The sequence below is a fragment of the Nestor notabilis genome, unplaced genomic scaffold (assembly GCF_000696875.1).
Source record: "Nestor notabilis isolate BGI_N333 unplaced genomic scaffold, ASM69687v1 scaffold24091, whole genome shotgun sequence".
Lineage (NCBI taxonomy): Eukaryota > Metazoa > Chordata > Aves > Psittaciformes > Psittacidae > Nestor > Nestor notabilis.
In genome coordinates, this window is record NW_009916365.1 from 36,154 (window position 1) to 49,532 (window position 13,379).

The window sequence follows — 13,379 nt, forward strand, 5'->3', positions numbered from 1 at the left end:
GGGAAGGACTTTTTCTATACATATATTGTTTGGGTATTATCTAAGACATAAGTCAAAGCTGAGGGAGACTTGAGGACATTTGTATTTCATTTTCGAACTTGCTGGTGAAAACATCTCTTGATACTTGATACTTCAGAGAGAGTAGTTCTGATGGTGTTCCCAATCCAGTCCCCACAACTGTTGGGATTGCTACATGTATTCTTAATACTGGTTCTTGCTCCTTTTGTGTGAATACTTAAAATTTTGTATATGTATGGGTAATTAAGAAAAAGTACTAATATTTATCAGAGATGAACCTGAAACTGGAGATAGTGATTCTAAACAACCTGAACTTTTAGGGAGATATACTTCCATCTTTTAAGAGGCTGAAATAAAGGCCTGTTCTTCAGCCATTAAGGCAGTATAGGTTCATCTCTGGTATTAGTGTCATAGAGCTTCTTATTTCCAGCTAATATTCTTCCTGTCTGCTTTGTTCTGGAGATTTTTTGGACTTCGGATTTAATTAAAATATCTTGGAAACCAAATTTTGAGTCTTTATGAGGTCTGGCCTTGCAATTACGGAGCTCTTGATTGTTAAAAATCCATCCATGCTGTTTAAAAGAAAGAATAAGTAGTCTTTTAGCTGGTGTGACATAATAAGTGAGTACACTATAGTGCATGCCTGATTTAAGTAATAATTTAATGACATAGTATCTGATCTTTCTTTCAAAGCTGCTGGATCAAATTCATGTATTTGAAACTTCACTATTTTGCAATGACTAAAGTAAGTCTGATAGTCAAAGTAAAAAGATGAGGAAAAATATCAAACATAAGCATACATTAAAGTTTAGCTGGTTGTATCCTCTTAAGAGTGTAGAATTTTTGACAGCAGGTTTGAAAAGGGTAGTATGAAATTTGTAAATGTATGCATAAACATTTTAGTTGACTGAGATTTAATAGACAAAATGTCTGGTATTGTTTGTGTTGGTTTGTGACATGGGATAGCATGCTAAACTGGAGAGTGACTTGGGTTGGATTTTAATTGTTTTGGGAAATTTCAAACAAATCAGTCTGAAATTTTTTGACAGTAATGTTGTACAGACCTGGGCAATAAGCCTGTGTTTTGTACAGTGCTTCATGCAAGATAGATCACTCAGTTCAGTATCAAAGTGAATTACTGTAAATTATTCAATGTATTGTGGTGTTACACTGTGATTGGAAGAGCTGCTTTTCAGTTGAAATAAGTATAAAGAACGTTGATCCATGTAGAAATATATATATTTCATTGTTATAAGAAAAAGTCAGAAATTGCTCTCATTTGGAAATCATACCAGTATTTGCTAATACCAGCTTCAGTCCCCACCACTTGAAGACAGAAAGTCAGTTTTTCTGTTTCTATTTATAAAGGAATTCTATTTGTTAAAAGAACCTGAAAGCTTTTGTATTACATGGAAAAATAAGCAAGTTATGATATAGTACTGTGTTATTTGAGGCTTTTCAATTAAAATTAATATTTTACTGGTGAACAAATGCTATGAAATGGAAGTACGTAACTAAAAAGGTTACAAACAAATATTTGAGTATTTCTTAAAATGTATAAAAGATTGTCTGTTGCCATCACTGTGTTGAACCTCTAGATTCCTCTAGAAAACCAGAATATTATCAGTGAAAAAACAGTAAGAATGAAAAAGCGATAAGCAAATTTTTGAGTGATCATTTACAAATGCATAACCTCATTTTGCCTGGAAAAGAATTAAAATAAGTGTGATAATAAGTGAAAATGCTAATACAAAGGTTTTAGAATTTGTCAGAGGAGCTGTCAGGACATTTTTTTCTACACATAATTAGTGTTTTGAAGATCTATCATATAAAATTGTCATGAATGCTGTAATATTAAACATATAAAACATATCCTAATACTGACCTTCAGACCACAGTACCTGAATTAGCATATAGAGTTTAATTTTGCATAAAATTATTTTGCTCTGAGAGTTTATTTTTTAATTAAGAATTTTTGTAACAGCCCATCAAACCATGTTTGAAGCCATATCTCTAAGCTGCTAATGTTTGATGCAACAGACTGAGTATTCATCATCCTGATAAAACTGATGCCGTAAGTAAGTTATAGTAAAATGTTTCCATTCCAGTAAATATAGCCTCTGGAACACCATTTAGTGTGGCAAGTAGCCCAAAAGTACAAACCAGTGTTGCAGAACACTTCAAAAAGTGTACATACTTGAGAATGCCAGGAGAATGTAGGTAGATAGCCTGTAATTATTCCAAATTGGAATCTGTGGTAGGCACTGGAATTTATGGCCCCATTGTTAAATATTGTGTGAGCTTTTAAGTGTTGACTGATTCATTTTACAGCTGCTCTGAGTGATGAAGTATCAACCCATAGCTCCTCTTAAACAAATTCCCAACACATACAAGTACAGTATTAAATAAGTGAGAGTGCAGTTTTCGTTGCGTGCTGCAGTCAACAACTCTCTTCTTAACTATAATTGCCACCTACATCCTTGTTGGCTTTTCTCCTTTGGATTGTGAGTACTCAATCTCCTCAGTCTTGCTTAAGAAAGGAGAAAGGAGTGTTTCTGTCATATATTCTACATTCTGGTTTGCTATTTATGTAAGCTAGAATTTTAATTAAGCTAGAATTCTGTCCAGTGTTTGTTACTTTAAAGGCTTTTGGTATTACTTAATATTTGGCAGTTCTTTATGTTTTCACCTCTCTGTAGATTATACTTCAGAATTCCTGCAAAACTTTTTGAAAAGTGTGTTGCAGAAGCAGGTCAGAGTTTATGAAATGGTGCAGATATTTTTCAAATGTGCGCTAATTGGATTTACTAATACTAGAGGTGTTCTTTTCAAATTGTTGCAGTCATTTTATGGAATTTTTAATGATGTCCTTTGTAAATGAAGTTTCAGAAGCACAGTCTTAAATATGATCATATTATAGAATGTGATTGTAATTGTAGTATTTGATGCTATATAATACTTAGCTACCAGAAATTATCAACAGAGAAACTTACTGTCCGAAGTAGAACTGGGGGGTGCTGTGTGTGCAGACACATACGTTTGTGCATTTATAATATAATGCATGTAAATTCAATGGTGGGCTGTAAGAATGCCTTCCAAAAACCATAATTAGTACCTTGCTTACAAGTATTGGTAAAATGTCAGATACAAATAAATAGATACTGTTGATAAATGTTCCTAATGCTAAATTTTAAAAGTACTAGGATAGTGCCAAAAGTTAGCTTTTATTTGTGCAGTATTCCAAATGAATGATCTTTGATTTTCTCCTTTTGCATGTCAACAGTAAAATAGGAGCTAGTTACAAAAAGAATGAGAACACAGATTGAGAGGAAGTTAGTTGTATGAAAGATCAAAGATAGTTTCTGTTATTGTAAAGTCTTCATGAGAATGTCCTGGTTGAGATTGGAAAGTGCCCTTGCTTATAAAGTATAATTACTGTTTTCTTTTAAAATGTCCTTTGTTGTGTGGTTTATGGAATTAGAGCCTGAGCCTGGATGTCTGGATTAGGAAAACCGGAAGTTTGATTCCAAGTTTCTAAACCACTTGTGCATCCTGATACTGACAGGAACTTCTTCACAATCACCTCAGAGTACCTATTTTTAGGTGTTGGAATTTTAACCAAGTTTGTTGGGAAAAGAAGCAATGTTTTTTTCTTTCTGCTTCACCACCTTTTATGCACAGCTGTAGCAACAAGAGAACTGGAGAAAACATGCATTTGCATTAGGTATTTCACTGTCAGCAAGAAAAGACTATTATATTGCCAGCAGAGCTCTTTTTGGCTTACAGGAGTATTGGAACAGTCAGATCATAGAGATTGTTCTCTATGTAATGTATGCCTACAGAATGTAGTGCCCTCAATGATCTCAGAATAGGAACATTGTAAATAAGAGCATTGAAAACAAACAAAGAGTGGAGACATGTGCCAGGAGAGAAAAAGAAATCACATTCTCCACAGAATGGGAAGGAGCAACAAAATGATTGTAGAAGAAATACTTAAAATCCCACATGGGATGGGAGCAGGGCAGCGACTGGAATCAGGTTAAAGTTGGCCGATTTCTTTAGAATTTTGAAAGATATGAGAAAGAAGCTTAACGTTAAGGCATAAGATTGCAGGAAGACAACAAAAGAACCCAAACACTTCTTTAGTGCAAACTGGGGAAAATGTGAGTTATAGCACAGGAGAAAGTTGAAGAGTCTAGCTCTAACAGGAAAGAAAAAAAACTACAAGTAGATAGCATTCTGAAAATGGAGAGGATCAGATCCTCTCATCCTTGGAACTTTTGCATTCATTAAAAACGTTATAGTTTTGGAAGACTTAAGAGATTGCATAAGTAATTGCATGGTATCTGCAGAGAATTAGAGAGATTGATGTTTGTCCTTAAAATGCTATCTCCTTATTCTGTGCTTTTCTTCCTGTTCCGATTTACCTCCCCTTTTTCATTGTCTGTATTTAATCTGTGGTGTTCCTATAGCTAGAGAGGAGGTGGTTGTTGTGGAATACAATGTTAAGTATGAGTGATAGTTCACATACTTAGGCATTCTTGGGTAATTTGGGAAGATTAACAGGTCTGTGTTTTACCTGGAGTATGTGCTATGGAGAAAAACGTAGTGATTGTACTTCCCTCCTAGGTTCAGAGGCTCTGTGGCAGCAGTATGACTACAATATTTAAAGAAGGGTATGTGGAAATTAACTCTACTCAGAGCCATATTGCCAGTCAGAACACGACAAACTGGTATCTAGAAGTCTGGAGACCTCCAGCTAAGCAGTTGGTGAAATTGTCAATTTCAACGTTTCTCAATTAACCCATCTTTAAAATGAGCTGCTTTAGATTTAACATATCTTACATAGTCAGGATTTTTATAATCGAGACAAGGGTTGATTTTGTTCTCAAAATAAATAGTTTTTAGAGAGGCAGAGAAGTCTTTAATATGTGACGAGAAGATGTATAATAAGAAGAAATTAAAAAAACTTGATAGGAAAATTTAGCAGATAATGGGCAGGAATGAGAAGATCTGCAATACGGAGGCTGTAGATTTAAGTAATGAAAAGCAATTTATACATAGTAGTATCTAATGCAGATCTTAAAATGTTGAATTTATAAGTTCAGAGTTAGTGTTTTATAGCAGAACAGCAAATAAAGCAATTGTATTAGGGTGAAAAGAAAAAGAACAAAAAGCTGTCATCAGCTTCAGACCTGTTAGTTTAACAATAAGATGAAGCAAAAGCTGACTTCAGATTGTGAACAAAAGACTTGAAGTTCAAAGATAGACATAATACCATATAGTATGTTTTCTCTACGCCCTTTTGTTATGCCCCTCACCCTGGGTGGTTTGTGAGACTTCAGTTTTAGAAAGTGAATGCAGTGAATTTACCTAGAAAAAAGTAATGCTTGACATAAGGCTCTAAAATACTTAGGTGGAAATAGATTAACATGAGAATTTAATGATGGATTAAAGCTGGTGGAAAAAGAGATTGCATTAAATTCTAAATTACTTTCAGGATGGAAATTGAGTGAGATCAGCCTAGGGAGACATCCTGTTTCATGTATCAGAGTCTTAGGTGACAGTCACCATCTAAGTCACATGTGATTTGTGGATCAGATGAAGGTATTGCAAGTACTGCAGAGAACTGGGGAAAATTCTGTGACTTTGACTGAGGGACTAGAGTGAAACTAAAAGCACAAATTACAAAGTCACTCACCCAGATTCTAATAGGAGAATATTTTTTAATGAAAATTACGATACTGGAAGCTGAAATAATTCCCATCAGCCCGACCTAGTTCAGTGAGCTAATATGAGTTTAGGATGCATTGGATGAGATTGTTTCAGTAAGAGAGTAAGTACACTGTCAGTACCGGGTTTGAGTCTCATCATAGTTTATCAAAGATACTTGTAAGAGATATGAAGAAGAGCTACTGAGGTGATGAAAATCTTACCTATTGAAAAAAAGAAGCTCTAGTTACAGAATGGCTTTATTGAGGCATTAGGGACAAAGCATTAATTTATTTTAAGACATCTTGATAAATTTATGGATTGGATTGCAAGATTGAAGTGGTTCTAGAGTTAAATTTTCAGTTTGTCAGTCAGCGAACTTTTGGGAAGGTTCTTCTGGCTTCTGCCAACTTTTGAATAATGGTCCATTTCCCAAAATACCTGGAAATGTTACTTGTAAATAAAGGTGTGGCAGGACCTGAGACATTGTGATGACTAGATTTTTCCCAGTGACACATCATTTTGTCTTTATTAGATCTAATGTTTGTTATGATGCATTGTAAGCATTTTGTGAATAATAGAGTGAGGCAGAACAAAGAGATTTTTATGCACTGTATGAAATCAATACCTAGTGTGTGTTTACTTGTGACTGTGGAGGAATATCCATAGTTTGCATGTTTGCATACAGACACCTTTTAAACTTGCAATATGAAAAGCTTATCAAAGATGTAGATGTATAGCATATTACCAAGGTTAGGCACTGCTCAAAATAGAGGCTGTTACCTTACGTTGTGAATGCAGCTTTGCAGGAACTAGCCATACTGAAATCCTTGTAAGATGATGTAAAAACCAGCAAATACTTCTTTTGTGCTGAAGGTAATCAATTGTATCAGCACAGTCTCAGGAAAATTACTTTACTCAGTGTAGATATTAAACCTGTATTTGTAAAACAGGCATGCAGGTACTCATGACTACTGCACACAGGCTCAGCAGGCTTCTGATAATAGAAACTTTACGCACATCTGGCATTTATCCTACACTTAATTGCCTGAGTAACTTCACCCATGTGAATGGTCCTATTGAGGCAATAATAGTGCTCATGTACATAAATGCTTGCTGTGTTTGGGTAGAAAGCTTTCCTTGTTGTTCAGTAAAATATAGCTAGAACAATGGCAGTGGTTTAATGGATCCAAATGTAGTATGCTGCTAGTTCTCCTAGTGTGGAGGTTCTCATCTCGTAATCCTTATACTGACAGATTTTTAGATTGAAGTCTTTTTTCCATTTATGTTTTCTGTTGGGAAATGGTAGGTTTTATTTGCACTTTACACAGTATAATAATGATAAATCTTATGTAACATAATTGCACTAGACATGCAAAAAAGAACAGTACACATTTGAAGGCTCTGTCAGGGTGTTTTATGGTACAGATATATCTAAACACAGCTCCTATCAGCTAAGAAATTTTTATTCTCAGCAACACATGCAGGAACATGCACAGGCCCAACAGTACAGGCTCTGCCATGTGTACTGAAGGTGGTCATGAAAGAGGGCAACTTCTGTCCACTCTCAGCCACCTACCTAAATCAGAACATTCAGCTATCTTTCGAAGAGAGCGTTGTGAACACTGTTGAGCTTTCTTCTCTTAACCACACAGCTTTAGATGATGTATTTCTCCCACAGACTCCTTGGAGTACATAGCAGTTCTCTCTGTTGAAGCTCAAGTGAGATACAAACAGCATAAAATGTGAAAGTTTCTTTATACAGCCACTTTTCATAGTAACTGTGTAATATTTGTTGGTACTGTTCACTCATTTTTCTGTGAAGTAATCTGTTTGTAAATGTTTCTGCCTAAATAGGTCTGGTTTACAGACCCATGTGTATTTGCTCAAATCAGTAAGCTCTCTGAACCTAAGCGTGTTGGAGTATGCTAAACACCCTGCTACTGCATTTCTAGCACCTGCAGTTTCTTCAGTTTCTGACAGTGGAAATGCCTATCAAGATTACTGTCTACTGAAATCTAAGTCCTAATTCTAAAACTTTTTCTTCTCTCACAGTGTGTCATCACTTTTTTTTTTCCTTGATTCACACAACTCCAGTGTTAGATTAAAAATAAGATTACTTGCTACAAGCATTTTCTCTCAATGTCTAGTGCTCTGTTAGTCTCCTATCTAGAAATTTCTTGATCTTCAGTCAGCTTCCTCGTCTTTTTAGTCCTCAGCTATGCAAAATGTAAGGACTTGAGTGCTCCCAGGAGAAAACATCTGTTTAGGCCTCCCAACTTAAAAGCTCTTTCACATTCAAGCCTTCAGAAAAGGGAAATGGAAAACACAGGGTGGGAACCTTTTTTCCAGACAATGTTTTTAGAGACTGAAGTGGCTTACTCTTTGTAGGGCACTCTAGAGAGGATGTGAGATTACCAGCCATTTTTCTGAAACTCTTTGTCTATTAAGACTTTGATTTAAAGTAGTTTCTTGAGATTTTGGCAAGCAAGTGGCAGACGTTGGATCAGTCTACATCTTACTAGGTTCTTCCATCACTGCTCCAAAACAAAAGTCTTGCTGACTGGCACCTACTGGGTGGCTAAGTTCAAAATACTTGACATTATACTGAAATACCTAGGAACTTTGACAAAATACATCTGAGAGGGAATTAGGTTTATTTAAGTAATTTCTTTCATACAAGTTGATAAGATACCTTTTCATCACTAAAATGACCATAGCAGATATTGTTGATGAAGATACAATGTAAATGATAAAGTTAATTCACATGCAAAATATAATAGAAAATTTAGGATGGAAATTTATATTTATCCTTTCCAGATATGCTCTGGGCAATGCCCAGTAAAATGACTATATTTCAAAATCATATCTCACACAAAAATTTCCACATGGAAGTGGATGTAAGAAGAGAAAAATTAACCCAGACTCTAAAATAAAACAAATGTTGAAAATGAACTGTCTACATCTTTACTGCATTGAGAGGTTTGGGGGACATGTATGCTAATTTCTTCAAGCTTCTATTTTTATTCTACGTGGACACCATAATAAGATTAATACGTTCTTGTAAGTGTAAAAGAAAGTAAGTTTTTTAATGTAATTAGTATTAGTCTCTGGAAAGATATAATTGAAGCTAGAGATTTTATGTATTTGAAGTCCCAAAAATAGTAAAATGTAAGAGAGGCTACAAGTGGAAGACGAAACTTCCACAGCAAAATTCACTCATCCTTCAAGTATTTTTTGTTAGTGGATTATACTGTAGATTGATTTGATTGTCTGGAGTGTGAGAGATTGGTACAGACATCTTTTATCCAGATTTTTTACTAAGTTTTTACAAAGTTAAAGTGCTCAACTAACCACTATGGCACTTAAAATTAGAGACAAAGTAAAAAGTTTGGGAAGCGTTGATGTTAATTTGTATTTTGCCTCATAGACGTTTAAACATATTCCACACTTGGGAAAGGTGGCTTTGAAAGATTGCATAGCACATTTTTTTAGCTGATACTTCTTTAAATGCTACACTTGACACCAAATGGAGCTTCATAACTTGTGTTACTGCATTCACAAACAAGCCAGCATGCTTCATGATCACACTAAATCCTGGCATTGTTTTAAGCATTCAGCTTTGTTGAATGCAAATAAAGATTTCTCCAGTGGTTCCCTTCCCTGGCACCACAAATTTTGGTTGGTGTCATCAAAATAGGCAGGGAGAGAAGAAAATTACCTGGTCAGATTGTACATGAAAATAAAGCTAATAAAATTCAGCATGTGAACATTGGTTTCCGCCTTAGTAATGTCTGATTCTGTCATGTGTAATTTAGTGTCTAGATGGCAAGTTTTCTAGAAGTCTAGAGCCATAGAGAACTTTCACTAGAATGATTAAATTAGCACATTCCTGGGGACAGAATCAGAACTTTCAATAAGTATGTCAAATTCTCTGCAGAGATTATGCAATATGAATGTGTGCAAGAAAAAGTACTCTTTTTATGCTGTTTACCTCTTTCTGACTGCTTTCAATTACTGTTTCACGCATTTAGCCAGGTTGCTGGTTCCTCGAGCTGCCATGAGTCATGAACAAATCACAAACAGTTTAAAAGAAACCGAGTTGCACCTCTGCAATGTGGCAACAGCAATGGCAGGTACCTCAGACTTGTCAGTAGCCTTTTCTTTCTCAATGTTATGTTGTAAAAATTATGTGAATTGCTGACAAGGTGAATGTTGCTGAGGTGAATGGCTTGCTTTGTTTATGTGGATGAGATGGAGCATGCTTATACATATGCATACTATTTTACACATTGGTGCAAGCATGATTTCCATGAATCCATATAAAAATAGCTACAGGAACGGTAGGTTCTTGGAGAAGGGACAGATACTCTTTGGTGAAGTGTGATTGCAGAGTGTGTAAAGGAGAACTGAGGGAAACTTCCAGGGAAGGGAGGAAAGGAATAAATTAAGGATGCAAGAAAACTTACATCTAGGTTTCCCTAAGGGGAAGCAAAAATAATTAAAACAAAATACTCAGAGAATCAGTTCAGATCCTTAGGGCTTAAATTGTTCTGAAGATTTTAGCTACTAAACCATGCTACTGAAGTTTTTTAATACCAGTTCAAAGTTTATACAGCCTAAATGTCACCAATGGCTATCGTGATTTTGTCCATTTGCTTTGTGTTATTGGAGTCTGGTATCTGTGGAGCACATGGTATAAAAAGGAGTATGAATACATTAATGGAGATTTTTCTCTGTCACATTTATTCACATACTTTGCTTTCTACTTGCACAGTATTCACCACTTCTGAGATTTGCTTTGGAATGGAATTTGTAATTACTAGCTGGCTACCTACCATCTGGGCAGTCCTGGACAGTGCAGTTTTCTCCCTGTGCCATGACCCTGTTGGCGTGCTATAGAACTTCCTTATGCTTTTTTTCCAGTGTACAGGTTTCCACAATTTCTTTTTGTTCCAAATCTGCTTTCTTGTACAAAGCATTCTAGCTCTGGATGCAGGGGGACTCTGTACCTTGCCAGTTCCTAGAAGTCAGCACACTAATCAAAGGGGATTTTTTCTTCCTCTCCTTACAGTATTTTTCTTGTGCATCTTGTACCCGACAAGCAATTTGTAAAATGGAAGGAGAAAATTACATCACTTCATATGATTTTTTTGTATATAGTCTTACTCCAAATACTGCTTTTTCAGTTGTTCTTTCCATTATAACATTGAATGTATTATATCTTAACAGGATACATCTTTGTTTATTTTCTCTAATTACTGTTTTGGATGTGAAACTGCCAAAATAACAGTCCAGTGAAGCAAGACTAGGTTAGGGTGGAAAGGCACGAGTCAGTATTTTGTAGTGCACACTCCATTTTGATGAAGTTTTGCTTTGTCTTTTGAAAGATTCTTGGATTACAAAATCTTAGGGTACAAACCCAGATGAACCAAGGAGGGAGAGTTCAAAGCAGGCCACTGTGTCAAACAGCATCCTTGAGCTTTTCATGACTCTTAACTGTCATTACCCTGTGTAACTGCTGCCAGTTTTCTAGATGGGGTTTCATCTATTAACAGGTGTGCTGTTTTATTTTCCCTTTAATTCTGACTAATTTCTTTAAAATAGGAGTGCCATTTTGAAAACAAAATAAGATTTGAGTATGTATTAATTTTGTCTTGGATGCTGCCCTGATGGGTATTCAAGAGCAGTACTTCTGACCACAGAACAATGCATTATGAAGTAAACATGACATAAGCATGCCAATGTTTTACAAAGCACCATTCTTCTTTTAAAAATGGGAGTGTATTTATGTGTTGAAGTATATCCAGTGTTAATTAGACAGCAGAGCAATAACCATCTCTTTACAGACTAGTTAGACTTCCTACTGTTGCCTATTTGGAGTCAATAGTTACTATGTACTGCTTCCTTGGCAAAGCTAGGAACCATGCAAAGAGAATCAGACAGATCTTTGACTCTCCTACTGTCATAATATGGATATGAACTTTTGAAAGGGGAGGTATGCGTTTTTATATTTATCATTGATTACTTTATGAATAATCCCTAACGTGGGACTAGCACCAAAGGGGAAAAAACAGCAAACAAAAAAATACCAAAACCAAACCTAGACTTTACTTTGATTCAGTGATGGATGTCTATTATAATGTTTAGAGTTTTAATTTTTATTTAATTTTACTAGTAAATTCTTATAAGTCCCATTCAACTAGTGGCTCTTCATCTATTAAGCTTGTTTTCTATTTTCTATAACACAAGTTTAATAAAAGCAATAAATGTCTAAGAAAAGTTACTGTTGAGGGAACCAAAATCATAAAAGGTTCAACAGTCAAGTGCTGCTTATTTCATCTTACAGAATTTATTAATCATAAAATGTATTAATGACAAATATCACTAATATATCTTAGAAATATATTTAATATATACTAGAATATATAACAATATATATTCAAATATAGTTTGCTGTCTTCCCAAAGGAACTTGCCATTGGTATACAAAAGATAAATTAATCTGTCTCCAGAAAAGAGGGATCACCACTGTTGCTGTTCCTTGGTCATCCCCAAGGAATGTAGGTGTTGGAGAGCCTCTAACAGCCCCAGCTGCTGTCTGCTTTTCTGTGAAGATAGCTGGCAGTACAATCTATTTGTAAATTTTTTAAAAAACAATCCTGAAATGCACAATGAGAATGTGCTATTGCAAACAGTGTTTTCAGCACAAATTCTGTTTTTCAGAGCTATGTTTCCTTAGAATTCCTCCTGGCATGCTTGCTGGAGGGATGCTGGTGCAGGTATGAGAGGGGCAGTGGTTGGGGCAGAGACTATCACATACTGCTCAGACCATTCTCTCTTATATCTAGCCAGACTTCTGACTTTAATGGAGCAGTGACTGTGCCCATTTTAGTTGTCTGGTTGGAGCTGATGGCATCCAGCACTGGATCATTAGATCATTTACTCCAGTAAATGATCTAATCTGCCTTTTTGGTTTTTATGCCCTCCTCCACTGGTGTTCTGTGTTTTTTCCTGTAGTTCTGCCACACTTGAATAAACATTTATGTTCTAATACATATTTTATGTAAATGCAGGACCTTTGATCCTGAAGTGTGCTAATGCAGTAATTTAGTATGGGGCTGAGTGGAATTTACAGCACGCTGTCACTAATGAAGAATTAGTTTCAGGTTTATCACTGTTCCTATTTACATTTCTTTTGTCACTGTTCCTATTTCCATCTCTTCTTATTTTCAAGTGGGCAGGGTTAATAATTTTGTGTATGACAATATGATACAGTATAGAATAAAAATTTAGAATAATCATATCCTATTCTAAAATGCCCATAACTTTTACATTTCATTGGTACATACTATTTAAAACTTCTCTGTTTTCAAAATACCAGGCAGATGCCAGTTCAGTTTAAATTACGTATCAGCCCAGGTGGAGAGTTGTTCTGGGCAGCAATTTCCCTACTGTTCTCAGAACAAAGTGAGAAACCATCAGGTATGTGCGGTCTACAAGAAATACAGTTGTAACTGTAGAAAATTTGGGGAACATGATATATTTTTAGACTCTGGTGTCTTCATTGTCACTAATCCAACATTGTCCATTCCAAAGGCAGGCTCTTAGTTTGATATTACTAATTCCTCATCTCAATAATAGTTTTGA